This window comes from Pygoscelis adeliae, unplaced genomic scaffold, assembly GCF_000699105.1.
Source record: "Pygoscelis adeliae isolate BGI_AS28 unplaced genomic scaffold, ASM69910v1 Scaffold108, whole genome shotgun sequence".
Lineage (NCBI taxonomy): Eukaryota > Metazoa > Chordata > Aves > Sphenisciformes > Spheniscidae > Pygoscelis > Pygoscelis adeliae.
The window spans coordinates 3,504,573-3,517,385 of record NW_008825498.1 but is presented as its reverse complement, the minus strand read 5'-3'; the positions used below and the strand labels follow the sequence as shown (position 1 = coordinate 3,517,385).

General features: G+C 42.6%; 1 protein-coding gene across 16 annotated transcripts in view; it reads left to right on the top strand.

The window, feature by feature from the left end:
- DTNA (dystrobrevin, alpha) overlaps positions 1-12,813 on the top strand; it is a 223,721-nt gene that overhangs the window by 46,204 nt on the left and 164,704 nt on the right. Inside the window, exon 2 of one of the 16 annotated variants that reach the window (XM_009331408.1) lies at positions 1,403-1,476. The exons of the other annotated variants lie outside the window; for them this stretch is intronic. The gene's annotated coding sequence lies outside the window, so the exon portion shown is untranslated. The remainder of the gene's footprint in view (positions 1-1,402; positions 1,477-12,813) is intronic. 16 annotated transcript variants of the gene reach the window in all.

Here is a 12,813-nt window from a genome sequence, read left to right as displayed (position 1 = left end):
CACGTCAGAGAATTACTGAAATGCATGAAGGGATGACGTAGGGCCTGGTCCTGCTGGAGTGCGCAAACTCGCACTGACACCAAGCCTCTCAAACCGCGCGAGTGTGGGTGCGCAGCCTTCGGGACCGCCAGGCTGAAAGTGGAGGAGTTCTGAACATGGGTGCATGGTATGGCACCGCCTCTGCACACCCAGCACCCCTGCTGAAGTCACCGGGCAGGGGGCCACAGCTGCAGAGCCCACAGCGCCTAAAATACCGCCGGAGAGAAATCCCGGGTGCTTTTGCTTCTCCACATCTGTCCTGCAAGCAAACAGCACGGGACGCAGGTGGCCACGGGGCATGGCGGTGCCCATGGGGTAGGCAGCACACGGGTCTTGGGGTGCAGCCTTCCTCCTCAGGACTTGTGCATGTGGTATTTAAAGTCTGTTGTCTTATGCCTGGGTTAATAAACCATCTTCATCTGAAAATAAACACCTGCAGCTAGTCCTTTCTAGGCTGCTCAGGTCACATTCATCCACAAGGTATTGTTGGTAATTTAGTATTGTCAGAGGCATTAGTCACTGCCATAGGAGCTTAATAATATGCGGTAGGATCCAGCTGGTAATTAACAAATTAAAGATATCGTATACATTTTCCTCAAATATTTTGTATGTAGCAAAAATAATTAGGAGCACTTCGGGTGTTTAAAGCTGTTACATATATTTAAAACATCTCGCTGTGTTAGGAAATTATTCATTCTTTTAAAGGTCAGCTAGGCCTAATTTTGCCGCTGTCCCAGGATTCATAAGTACGCACGTAAGAGTTGTGAAGTAGGGAGAGAGCCAGAGTCCTGTCTTTTTTTAACCCTTTAATTCTGCCTTGTTTAACATATTCATCCCAATGGCTGTCTTCTGTGCCTGTTTTTAGGAGTGGCACAACTTTGTAGGTCTCAGCTGCTCTCTTGCACTTCACTTCCTTTCGTGTTAGAAGTGTCTTGAATTGGAAGGTTATGTACACATGTGTGTGTGATGCAGCCTGTTGAAAAGATGAAATCAGCTTTTAATTAAAGCGAAGGAAAGACAAAGCTAACACAAATTGTATTAAACTGCTAAACTGGGAAAGACACGACAATATGAATGGAGGTGACAGTGGGTTTCATTATGTAGTGTAAGTAAAATATCCCAGTATGCGCAAGCTTGCTTTAACTCACTTGGTGTCTCCTTATTTTATCACCAGATGGTGACCAGTGGTTTCAAATTAAGATGCTCTCGATTATCTGTGCGTGATGGTTGAGCGATAGCGCACTTTGATATGTCTCCTTTCCATGCTGCTTCAGCCCAGTACTCCTTGATCCTCCTGCAGCCTGACTCCAGGACTCGGCTCTGAGTATCCCAAGCCTTTGACTCTGCTTTTTTTCTGGGGCAGGATCTGATCTGAGCACTCTGAGGCAGAAGAAGCAGGGAACAGAGCAAGCGATCGAAGGAGCATCATTTCTACGGGTAGGGTGTGATTAACTGTCTTCGTGGGGAGCACTTGGGTACTGGCAGTGGCTTTGAGAAATATGATTTATGTTTGAAAACTTTCTCGGAGAGAAAAAAATACTGTTGAAGATGTGAATGGGTGCTTTTTGATACAGAGTGCAAAGTCTTTGTCAGACAGTGACAGAGTTTCTGTTCAAACTTCGAACTTGTGGTACAGATGTGAGCGGCTGTACAATGCAGTGAAAGGCAGAGAAGAATCTGTCCCATAATACCTTTGCTCTTTGCTACATTTATTCACCTCCACATTGTTTGACGGAAGAGCACTGGGGATTTCAAAGAATGTGTTTCTGAAGCTTATGAAAGAAAAGGAATTCCATGTGCAATTTCTGTTAAGATTTTTAGCCTCATAGGGTCAGTCTTAGGCATTTGGAGTGCTTCTTAAAATGTTTTGGTGCTACCGCACAGAGGCTAAAGGTAGAAAAGGGCTATTAAGTTATTCACACAATGCTGTTAACAGTGTAGACTTGTTTTGTGCGTCCTGAATTCTCTTTTGTTGTTGGGGGTGGCTTTTGCTTGGGGGTTTTCTAGTAGTGCTTTGTACTGACTGTTGTCTCAGCAGAAAACCTTCACTGTTTTTACTGTATAACAGTAGAGCATGAAAGCCCGGGCAACACTGGAGTCACATAGTGTGCAGACATGGTGAGAGGTGATCCTGCTGACTGCACTCGGGATGGGTGAGAGCAGACATCTGAGAGGGCAGGCAGAAATATAGGAACATGCCGCCCTTTACCTGCAATCCCACAGCAGTGGTGAGAACAGGCCCCCCACCTCCCAGCCTGGGTGCAAGCAGCACGGCAGGTACTTTTTGCAGGGCTGCTAACAATTCTGGTCCCTCCACTGTCCAGACCGGGGAGCCTGTTGAATGTACCGTGCTTCTCCTTTTGCTGGTGTTTCTGGATTTTCCCCCAGTGGAGCCCACGGGCAGGGTGTGGGGATGGCCCCACCTGGTTCTGCCGCTGGCACGCCATCGGGTGGCAGCTCAGCACACACATAGGGACCTGGCAGGCCTCCTGGCATCCACAGCTGAGACATAGCTGGAGAGTCTCGCCTGCATATCTCTCCCAGTGACAGAATAGCATTTCCTAGCGTGGGTGCTGGTTCTGCAGGCAGGGCTTTGCAGGACAACCAAGGATTACAAGGCACTTCAAATTTTACTACAATCAGCATCAGAGAAAATCTTTCACATTTTCCATCCGCCTGAAGCCCTTCATATACATAAACAATTACACAGACTTCATAATGATTATGTCCTTTTAAACTGCTGTATTAATATTAGTACTAGATTTTTTAAATTATCTTTTAGCCTTTGAGTTAATTCAGTTCATGACCTTCACACTTCAGATTTTAAAGTGCCGTTACATCCCATAGGAGACTAGATTGCTGTCGAGGGGAACAAAAATAAATATCATAGCAGGGGGGAAAAAATGTTTTCTTTCTTCAATCTGATAGTTCATGTAATTGGGGAAGGTAGGGGGTGTCCTTAATACCTGTCACTCCCTTGCACTGACGCTTTTGAAGTATTTGGACACAAGTCATGGAGCTTTCTGTTCACCTGGGAATGAAGACAGACATTCAGTCTGAATCTCCTCAGTTGCTATTTTTCTTTTCTCACATTACATTGCAGGTTAGTATTTCTGCAAAGAGGCTGTACGGAAATCTCAGAGCAATTTAAGCTGCAAAGATTTCTCTGTTCTCTAGTTTATTTTGGCAAAATAAGATCCATATAGCTCTGAATTAAAGGAGCATTGTGATATTTGAATATTGCCTTCCAAGCATTGCATTTTGATACAATTACTCAAAAATAAACTTTGTATAGGTAAAATATGTTATTTGCTGCATTTCTTTTATTCTGAACAAATCTATAGTTTTTATTCTAGCTGTATAATTTTCTGGAAAAAAACCCTTTACTTCTGACATGTTTCGTTCTGTGCTCATTGCCTCAATTGTTTAAGTCAGACTTAGGCTGTCCTCTTCAGTTTTTATTTTTATTTGATATTTGGGAAGCAATAAGCTAACCTGTGTGTTCTGTGATCAGTCTGGATGACCAATTCCACAAAGACTACTGCTCACCTGCTCATCACTGCACTTGCAATTTACTTTTACCAAGATAAATGCCACAGCCCTGCAGCTGAACAATTTGGTTCCAAATGCAGGTGGCTAAGCTGGAAACACATTTATTTTGTGGTTTTTAGCACTGTCAGGTGAGATTCAACCAGGCTTGCACAGGAAGTAGTGCTGCAGTCGCTACAAGGGATTTTGCTTGAACTTGCGGGTGAGCTGCTGTTAGAGTTGTTCAGCACTCTGCTTACCGCATGCTTACAGAAAGTGTTTCCTTTTATTTCAAACAGCCAAGCAAAATGTCATTCCCAGCCACTGCCTCAATGTCTTCCCTCACTAAAGCGAAACAACAGGTGACTAGATGCTGATGTGCCGTATCTGGCACATTTTGCAGTTGTTTTCTGCTTCTTGATAATGCCGGATTGTGAACTTGAGGTCATTACAGCTGCTCTGGCCACCTCTCTGCTCACTGAAATAAAGACTGGCTGCTTTAGTCATTACTATTTGCTGAGGCTGCTTTTACGTGTGCATTTACTCTGTTTATAGAATCCCAAACACTATGTGTAAAGATCTGTGTTGACATCTTGTAGTGAGAGTCTCTCTGCTGATGGGAACCCAGGCACGTATACGTATATATTTTTGAAGCAAATGGTTGTGGTGATAAGTGCGAGCTTATCTGCTCAGCCTGTTCATTTGAATGTAGCCTTCCGCGATTAATTGCTAGGATGAAAAATTCAGTCCATCCTGTTTAGAATTACACGTGTTTATTCAGTCCATTGTTAAAGCTGGTGCTGTTATTCATGCACGATTTTTGCTTCTGTGTAAGTTTTATTATACTTTGATCTTCTGTAGCACCAACATACTTTTAAAAACCACTTCCCCAGAAACTGTTATTTCACTGTAATTATAAAAGAACACGCATATGAATCACAAATGAGAATATTGCCCAACTAGATGTTCGTAGAAACAGGAGAGCACTTATGTGCAACACAATACATTAATCATTTATAAGGAGTCAGCTATTAAAATGATTTTTTTTAATACTGTACATTGAGTACAAAGGTGATGTGAAAAGCCTTTTCACTGAAGATGTCTGTGGGCTTTTGAAACTTTCTTACGTTTCCATCGTCACACTCTTGTCACAGATTTGAAATGGAAAAGCTCAAATATACTAGTTTGGATGACTCCTGGTTAAGGTATCTCTAGAGTGTGAGTATGTATATATGCATGTGTATATACACATATGTACATATATGTATACATATCTGTACACATATGGGAGTGTATATTTTGGTGCAATTTCTACAAGCTTTTGTCTTTAAGGGAAGTCCACGGTGCGCTTGGTGCTTCTTCATTTCAGCAGAACTCCTCATGGGCAAGGGGTTTGCCTGCTTAGACACTTTCACAGTCAGGATCTGTGGTCATTGTATGCAGATTTCTCAAATGAATGTAACTCTGACAAATCTAGCTGAGCTATCATTTCTTCACAAGGCTTTATCCCTGGGTTGGCTTCAGACTTACATTATTTCTAAATGTCACCAATAACAGAAAAAGAAAGGAAAGGAAAGAAAGGAATGAAGAAAGCTTCAAGCAATCTTGTTTTGAATTGCCTGCGTGAAGGTGTAGTGTCCCCACTCCCCATTCGAACGTAGGACATGTCTGCAGACGGCAATACGAGCTCCCCTCCGTCCCTTCCCCAGGCTGGTGGAATGTGCTCCGATGCCAGTCATGAGCTGCAGAGCTCACTTAGCACCACACTGTGCCCAGTGATGATGCACAGCATATTAGCAACTGCTGAAGCCGGAGCCAGCTTAGAGCTGCCTTGTACCTGGGCAGCTCAGGGAGGAAGCGGAGAAGTTGGGGTCTGTCCATGGTGGCCCGTGGAGACGTTCCCTGGGTGGTGCTCGTTTGTGGTGGAGGTGGCAGGGCAGGAGACCTTTGAAGAGCTTCTTGGAATTTGAGGCTAGCAGGGTCTGGTCTGATTCCTGCTTTTGGAGCAGGATTATTATTATTATTAAGAGGCCTCTCGCTACTGGGCAGTGATGCGGAGCACAGGTCTGCTTTCCTGGGCATCTCTCCCTCAGCTCCCTTGCTTTAGGGTAATAACTGGGCGAGGGAACGGACCTGCTGCAGAACTGCAGTTGTTTTGAAGCAACTTTGCACCGCATCAGTAGAACGGAGGTACAGTCTGGATCACTTTAAATTCCCTTGTTGATGTAGGCAACAAGTCAGAAAGGCGAGGTGGTTTGGGGAATTAACAGCCACGCCTGATAACTTTTAAATAAAGAGCAGGATTTTCCAAATATTGCAGAAGTGGCAAAAACAGCAGGAGAGAACAGATTTAACGCTTGTAAATTGTCTTTTTTTAAGCGCTAAAGTTTGGGAGAAAGAGATTGCAGTTCTCCTAGGAAGAAAAGTCTGTGTAATGAATAGTTGGTTCCCACCTGAATCTCTTCCACTCTTCATACTGGAAAATACAGCAGCTGTGATTCCTGTAGCAGTATTTAAAATGACAGGCATATTTAAATCTAAGTTTGTCTAGTGAAGCTTTGCTAAAACTACCACACTAGCATGATGATACCATGAGAGCTTTACAATTTAAACCAAATCTTTTTTGGTTTTGATGCCATCCTGAGCCCCGTTGTGGTGAAAACCCAGGTGGTTCATGATCTGTGCTTCTAGGTCGATCTGTAGTGATTCTTCTGTTGCTCCCTTTTCCATGACCCCTCTGTAGATCAAGGTGCTGCACATATGTGCCCTTCACAGCCTCTCTGATCGAGGAGTGATGAGAGGAACAGCATTCCCTCTCTTTTTGCCTGGCCAGCAGCAATCTTGAATAAATTGGATGCGTGTGGTTGTGGGGCAGGGAGGGGGAGGTGGTCTTTGACAGAGACCAAAGTGAAGGTATCCCAAGACCGCTTTGTGCTTTAGCATTCCTCATGGGGTCAAACCCCAAAGAAGATCAGACTGTCTACGGGTTAGGAAAAGAAACCCCCACCTTTCTGACACCCTACTGCCCTCTGCCCTAATGGCTTTTTGGGAAAAGGCATCCATTCATTCATAAATTCATTAATTTTTCATTCATAAAGTAATCCTGTGGACAGTGCATTGCACACATACACTTTCCATAGGTTTAAATGCAGTATTACCATTTGCGTCTGATTTTGAGAGATGCTGAGCAGCTGTAGCTCTGAATGAAGTCCATGGAAAGCGTACATGGGAATCACACTATTAAAGTGTAGCTCTCTTTACCAAGTTTCTCCTGTTTTGCTTTCAACGCCAGACCTTAGTACTTGCAATTCAACTGTTTATTAAAAGTGAACTCCTTATCGTTTGTCTCCTATTTATCAAATGTTGTACTTGTAATTTATCCTTGTTTTATGCTGTCATATGCAATTCATGAACCAGAACAACGATTCTTTTGACCCTATAGAAAATTGATGGGTAGAACTGCTTGGAAGATAATCTTCCCTGGAAATCTTATTAAAAGTAAAATTCAACTTGTTATTACAAAATCGACAGTCCGATTCATTCACCTGTCCAGGGCAGAATGGAAGGTCAACTAAAATTTGAACCCTTGGTAAAGAAGTGTCGCTTCATATTAGTGTAACAGGCAGTCCAAAGATAGTATCACACATTACTGAAGGTAAGAGGTGCAAGAACCCACTTACAAATTGAAAAGCAACATCCTATACAAGTGTGATTATTGAGTAGGACATAGGTATTATAATCTTCCAAATGACAGCTCTATCTGACTGTAATTCGTTGTGAAGTAAAGCGTTTCTGGTGTGCCAGGAGTTCTCTTGGCCTGACGCAAAAACTCTATAGCTTAACTTTATGACCGCAGGAAATTAAATACATTATTGCAATTCTAAATTTAGTCTTTCCCTGCCTGAAGATACTAAAATTTCTGTAATATCCACTATTTATTACACAATGGACACTTAAAAATTCTAAAACTTTGCCTTTTCTTTGTAGCTCACACACACACAACTGCATTAAAGCAGCTAAGAACATGTTGCAAGCTACTCGTTTGTCATTTTTAATTTTGGACTTAGCAGAAAATAAAAAAGTCAAGTTGTTAAACCTCCACCAGTTTTCACTTCATTGGAGTTGTGCTGAGAACTGCAAACCGTACGTTCAGAGATTGGCTTCTAGGCGTGATCTTTTGTGCCCTACGTGTGTCGTTGCAGAAACATGTTAAATTCATCCGTTGAATTACGAAAGGAGACTTCAGAGCCGAGAGTCCCACAGATAGATCTGAGGTACAGTACTGACCACGCCATCGTCGCGTGGCTCTGCAAATGCTCGTTTACTGCCTCGGAAGAAGGAATTGTTTTGCTCCTCTTTCTCTGAAGGTCGGTTTGTGTGAAACCTGCTCCAGTTTTCCTTTTGGCACACAAATAGAATGGCCTGTTGCTTGTCCAGGTATCTTCTTTCTTGCATCTAATCCAAGCACGCATCTTGGGTTTCTTTTTCATCTGCTGAAATATGACTGTGATAATTTTATCTCGGCAGCCTGAATGGCTCCAACTTGCATTTAAGCGGCAGTCTGACTGGCTGGGGGCTTCAGGCACATGACCTTGGGAGAGGTACAGACTATTCATGTTGTGAAAGCCTTCTGTATTGGAGTGATGTGCGTATGCATGTGTCTGACAGAGCTTTGTAAGGCCATGGCAGACACAAGAAACTGTCCTTCGGTGTCTCTCACTGCCAGACTGGCCACGGAACAGTTTTTCTGGGCTTGTCCGAGTTCAGCCGGCAGCTCTGCCTCCTTTCTACTTCCCTCCTCTCTTTATTTTTCTGCTTATTATCAACTCACGGGAGGGTAGTTGATAATGTAGTCTGTGATAAACAAAACACATAAAGTCCTGACTATGTAATAGGTTGATAGCACCGCCAATTAGGAAAGTTGCCCAGTGGTTCCCATCATAGTACCCTGGTTTTCAGGGTATTTGTGAAACTTTTAACATTTGAACTGAAATTTTTCAGGCCAGTTGTTTTCCTCAGCCTGAGTATTTTTGGAATATTTCAGCTCAAGTGATTCAGCAAGACTGAGAACAAGGCTAGCATAAAAATAAGTTGGTTTTTGCACCTTGAAAGAAAACCTCAGGTATTTTCTTCGGTGTGCTTTAGTATTCTTGTACTTTGGAGCAAGGATGTAAACTTCAGTAGAGCACATGACCTTTGCGTGAGGAGCGCTTCTGTTATTTGTCCCTGTGCAAATCTGCCCACATTTGGCCTATGCAAATCTGCCCACATTTGGCCTATACATTAGCCCTCGGAAGGAAATAAATCCAGAGCAGCATACCCATGTTGAGAACCGGCTGCGGGTGAAGATTTTTGATGGATCCAGCCCCTCTGCAGGTGCTGGAGAGCCTCTGTGCCTGCTCCTGGCACCCAAGTCGTTCCTTAGTCCTGGAGCACCTGGCAAGCTTTCTGCTGTACTTGTCTTCACACAGCTTCGGGAGACACAGAGCTCCCGTGTCTGGTTTACAACAGAGCGGTGCGCTGAGTGAGGAAGTGGTTGTGAAAAGAAATGTGTACCTAGGAATCAGACACCTCTTAGACACAACGAGGGCAATGCTGCAGTTTCATGGGCAGTCTGAACTTTGGCATCTCCTGTCTTTTAAATGCTAAGGCTGCTAAAGCAAACAAACAATGTAACATTCTTGTTACCTAATTCCTCTGGAATCATTCTGCATATAATGTGGCATTGCTCCTCATTTTGTTGAATAAAGGTTACAGAACCTCCAGTGCTTTGAACTAGTTGTACCACTTAGCAGTGAAAAGAACCTTGATCGAGGATCCCAAAATACTTCGGGCTTCCACGTAGCACATACACTTCTGTCAGCTCTCCGGTAGGACAGGCGCGGAGGGGGAGAGGGACCCTTCTTGTTCTCGGGCAGCACCGTCTCAGGAGAAAGAGTGGCTTACATTCAAAGTTCACTTCCATTTTGGTTTATGAAGAAAAGCTTTTCAAAACTCCTACGTTTCTACCATACGTCCAACCCTTAGCTTAACAGATCCCAGAGGGAAAAAAACAAACAGAAGGAAATTTCTTTACTGAAAGAGTGGTTAAACATTGGCACAGGCTGCCCAGGGAAGTGGTTGAGTCACCATCCCTGGAGGTATTTAAAAGACGTGTAGATGAGGCGCTTAGGGACATGGTTTAGTGGGCATGGTGGTGTTGGGTTGACGGTTGGACTCGATGATCTTGGAGGTCTCTTCCAACCTTAATGATTCTATGATTCTATGAAAAGAAATACATGAACAGTTTGAAACCTTTGTTATGGAGCATTGGCCAGTATTGAGTAGAAAATAATCCTGCTGTCATCAGTGTGTCTGATGTTAGGATTACACCTTTCTTCAGCTCTCCATTTTTTTGTCGTTACTGTTCTCTTTTAGCTATCTCCCTTTTCTTTAGGAAGAGCCTTTTGATTCAATATCTGTTTTGTTCATTGTGGTCAGCTGAATGTTATTTCCCGCTTATTAAATGCCCCATGCTTACTGTATTTTATCCACATGAATAGGTTTGCTTGAGGACAATGTGAAAGTTGCATGATGGGGGGAGCAAAGAGTTAATATTTTTTACTGAGCTACGTAATACTTTTGGATACATTTCTCTATTGATCCCCCAATCCTCTTACATCGCCTAAATAAATTCTTTATAATGGAAAATAACTTTGCAATTTATAATGCTGTGAGATCACTTCCCCCTCAAAAGATCTTATTTATATATAGTCCTTTCTTGCTTTCAGACTCACTGCTCCTGCTCCAGTTTCCTCTCTGGTAGTAATGGTTTAAGGATAAATAATAGACAAAGTTTGCAAGAAAAAATGTTTTTTGTAAAGCCAACTTGTACCTGTTGAAAACACAAACAAAATTCTGGCAAATGGGAGTGGTGGCATCTTAAAGAGATACACAAATCAACAAGTCCTGCCCCCAGTTATCTGTAATAAAAGGCTTTGGGATTTTTTCTGATCTCTTTCACGAGATTTTCTGTGCTTGCTTCTCCTGCCTTTCACCTCACTGGACCTCATGTTTCTTGACTGTTGGATGACAAATATTCTGGCCAAGGCATAAAGACCATGGAGAGGGTATGAATACACCTCAGTGACTCCACCTCTATGAACAGCTTCCAAAATTATAAAATAATTCATCAGCTGGACAACTTAAAAAAAAAATAAAATCCATAGTTAAAAAGTTTATTAAAGGCATGGCCTTTTATTAATGCAAGGCAGATTTTCCCACTGTGGGGAAATACATGTTTGGAAACAAATAGAAAGAAGAAATCCCACATCCCAGCAATTTACTCTAGACAAAGGTTGCCTTCCTGACTTCTTCAGGGAAATAGTCCATTTCATGTACTGTAAGTTGTGTGTTAAACCACAGGCCTTGGTGTAGCAGCGTATTAAGAGGTTCAGAAAGCTATACTGAACTCAGTCATTATTTAAATACGCTCTGGGCTTTCCTACCTGAATAAATGGATTGCCAGCTGCTCAGACAAAAATACTTTAATTAAGACAGGTAAGTGCCACGGACGAAGATATTTCCCAGGTTTTAGATAATGCAGGAAAATTGTGAACTTCCTGTTACAAAAAGGAAAGATGCTGAACTGAACGAGCTGATGTGCAGATACAAGCAACTGTGAGCTTATATTGCTGTTGCAAGTGGTTTCGTGTGTACAGAAATAACTGCTGTGCAGGCCAGGCTGGGTGCCAAAGTCATCTTCTCTGCTTGTATGGTGCTGAGGTTGCCAGCACTTACCCCAAAACTGATGTAGCTGTTGGCATAAGCCTAGACTAGCAGTGATCACTTTGATGTCTGAAATATAATACAGCATATAGGCGACTTCTTTACAAAAAGAGCAGCAGAGGTACGAATCCCTCTGTGTCCGTGATGAGAAGTAACAGATGGGCGAGGAAGGCGCTGTGTTTGCTGGAGGCCGGAGAGGGGAATGGGAGGGCAGAGCACAAGCGCGATTTTGCCTTTGCTGTCCTGCCACGTACCAGGTCCTCTGACCAGAGCCCTACCACAGCATTTTGTTTGCAAACAAAATTTGGGTTTCTGTGTACAAATAGGGTTAGAAACAAAGGCTTAAAAGAAAGAAAAAAGAAGTCCTAGATTCCAAAAAGATTAAAAATCTTGGCTGCGTAATTGCAAGTGAAAATCTGTGACAGTTACTCTCCATTCATATGAATCAAGTGGCCTTTAAACAACAAAACTGGTTGATCAGCTGGGAAGTGTATTTAGGATGTCAGCTCAAGTGGGCTCACTGACATTAAACATATCTTTGGAGATGAAACTTTGCCTCTGGCTGCATGCTAAATGAAGTAAAACTCCCGCTCTCAGATAAAATATGTAGTTCACAGGATACGTGATACCATGAGATGTACTGCTTGTCCCAGGAATTCGCACCTTATGCAGCAGAACAGAGAAAAACATTGTAGGCACTGCACGAAGAAATGGATACGGCTCATTCACAAAAAGCGCCATTGCTAATGTCATCGGTTAATAGGCAGCACAACATATACCAAAACTACTACTTTGAAAAATACTGTGTTGTTTGAGGTTTTTCTTTCTAGCTAGAAGGATGTGGTACTGTCAGTCCTTCTACACTGAGGAACAGAAGCTAACATTTTTGAGAGCATCTTTGTTTTCATACTCTCCTAGGATTTTTCCTACCTTAGTACCACCTCTGTTCATTTAATAACCTCTATTTTGAATTAAGGATACTTGAATGTAAAATATTGATTCTTAGAGAAACTATTAAAACTGAAGTACCTTTTATGAGGCACAACAGCTTTTTATGAGTTCTGTTTATGCATTGTCTAAGCTTGCCAAAGAGTTTTGTTTGTACATATCCCAGAGCACGGCAATTTCTTGGGCAGGGACGGTTTCTGTCTTTATTTCTTGCTCTGAGCATATAGTTGTTGCTAGACAAGAAGGCCAGAGTCTGCCCTAATCGGGTCAGATTCTGGCTGCTGAGAGCACCTTAGTGTGCGTCTCATTTTTTAAAAAATTGGCACAGGAACAGTGAGTATAAAGGATACGATCTTTATCAAAGTAGCTTTAGGTCTGAGCAACCTCTGTCAGGATTCTCGCTTATGGCTATGGAGGGCATGTACTTAAGACTGCAAGGAAAGTTGCAATTCTTTCAGATAAGTCAGCTGGTCTGATTACCATTATTATTATTATTTTAGAGGGAAAAGGCTGATTTTGAAACATGAGCTT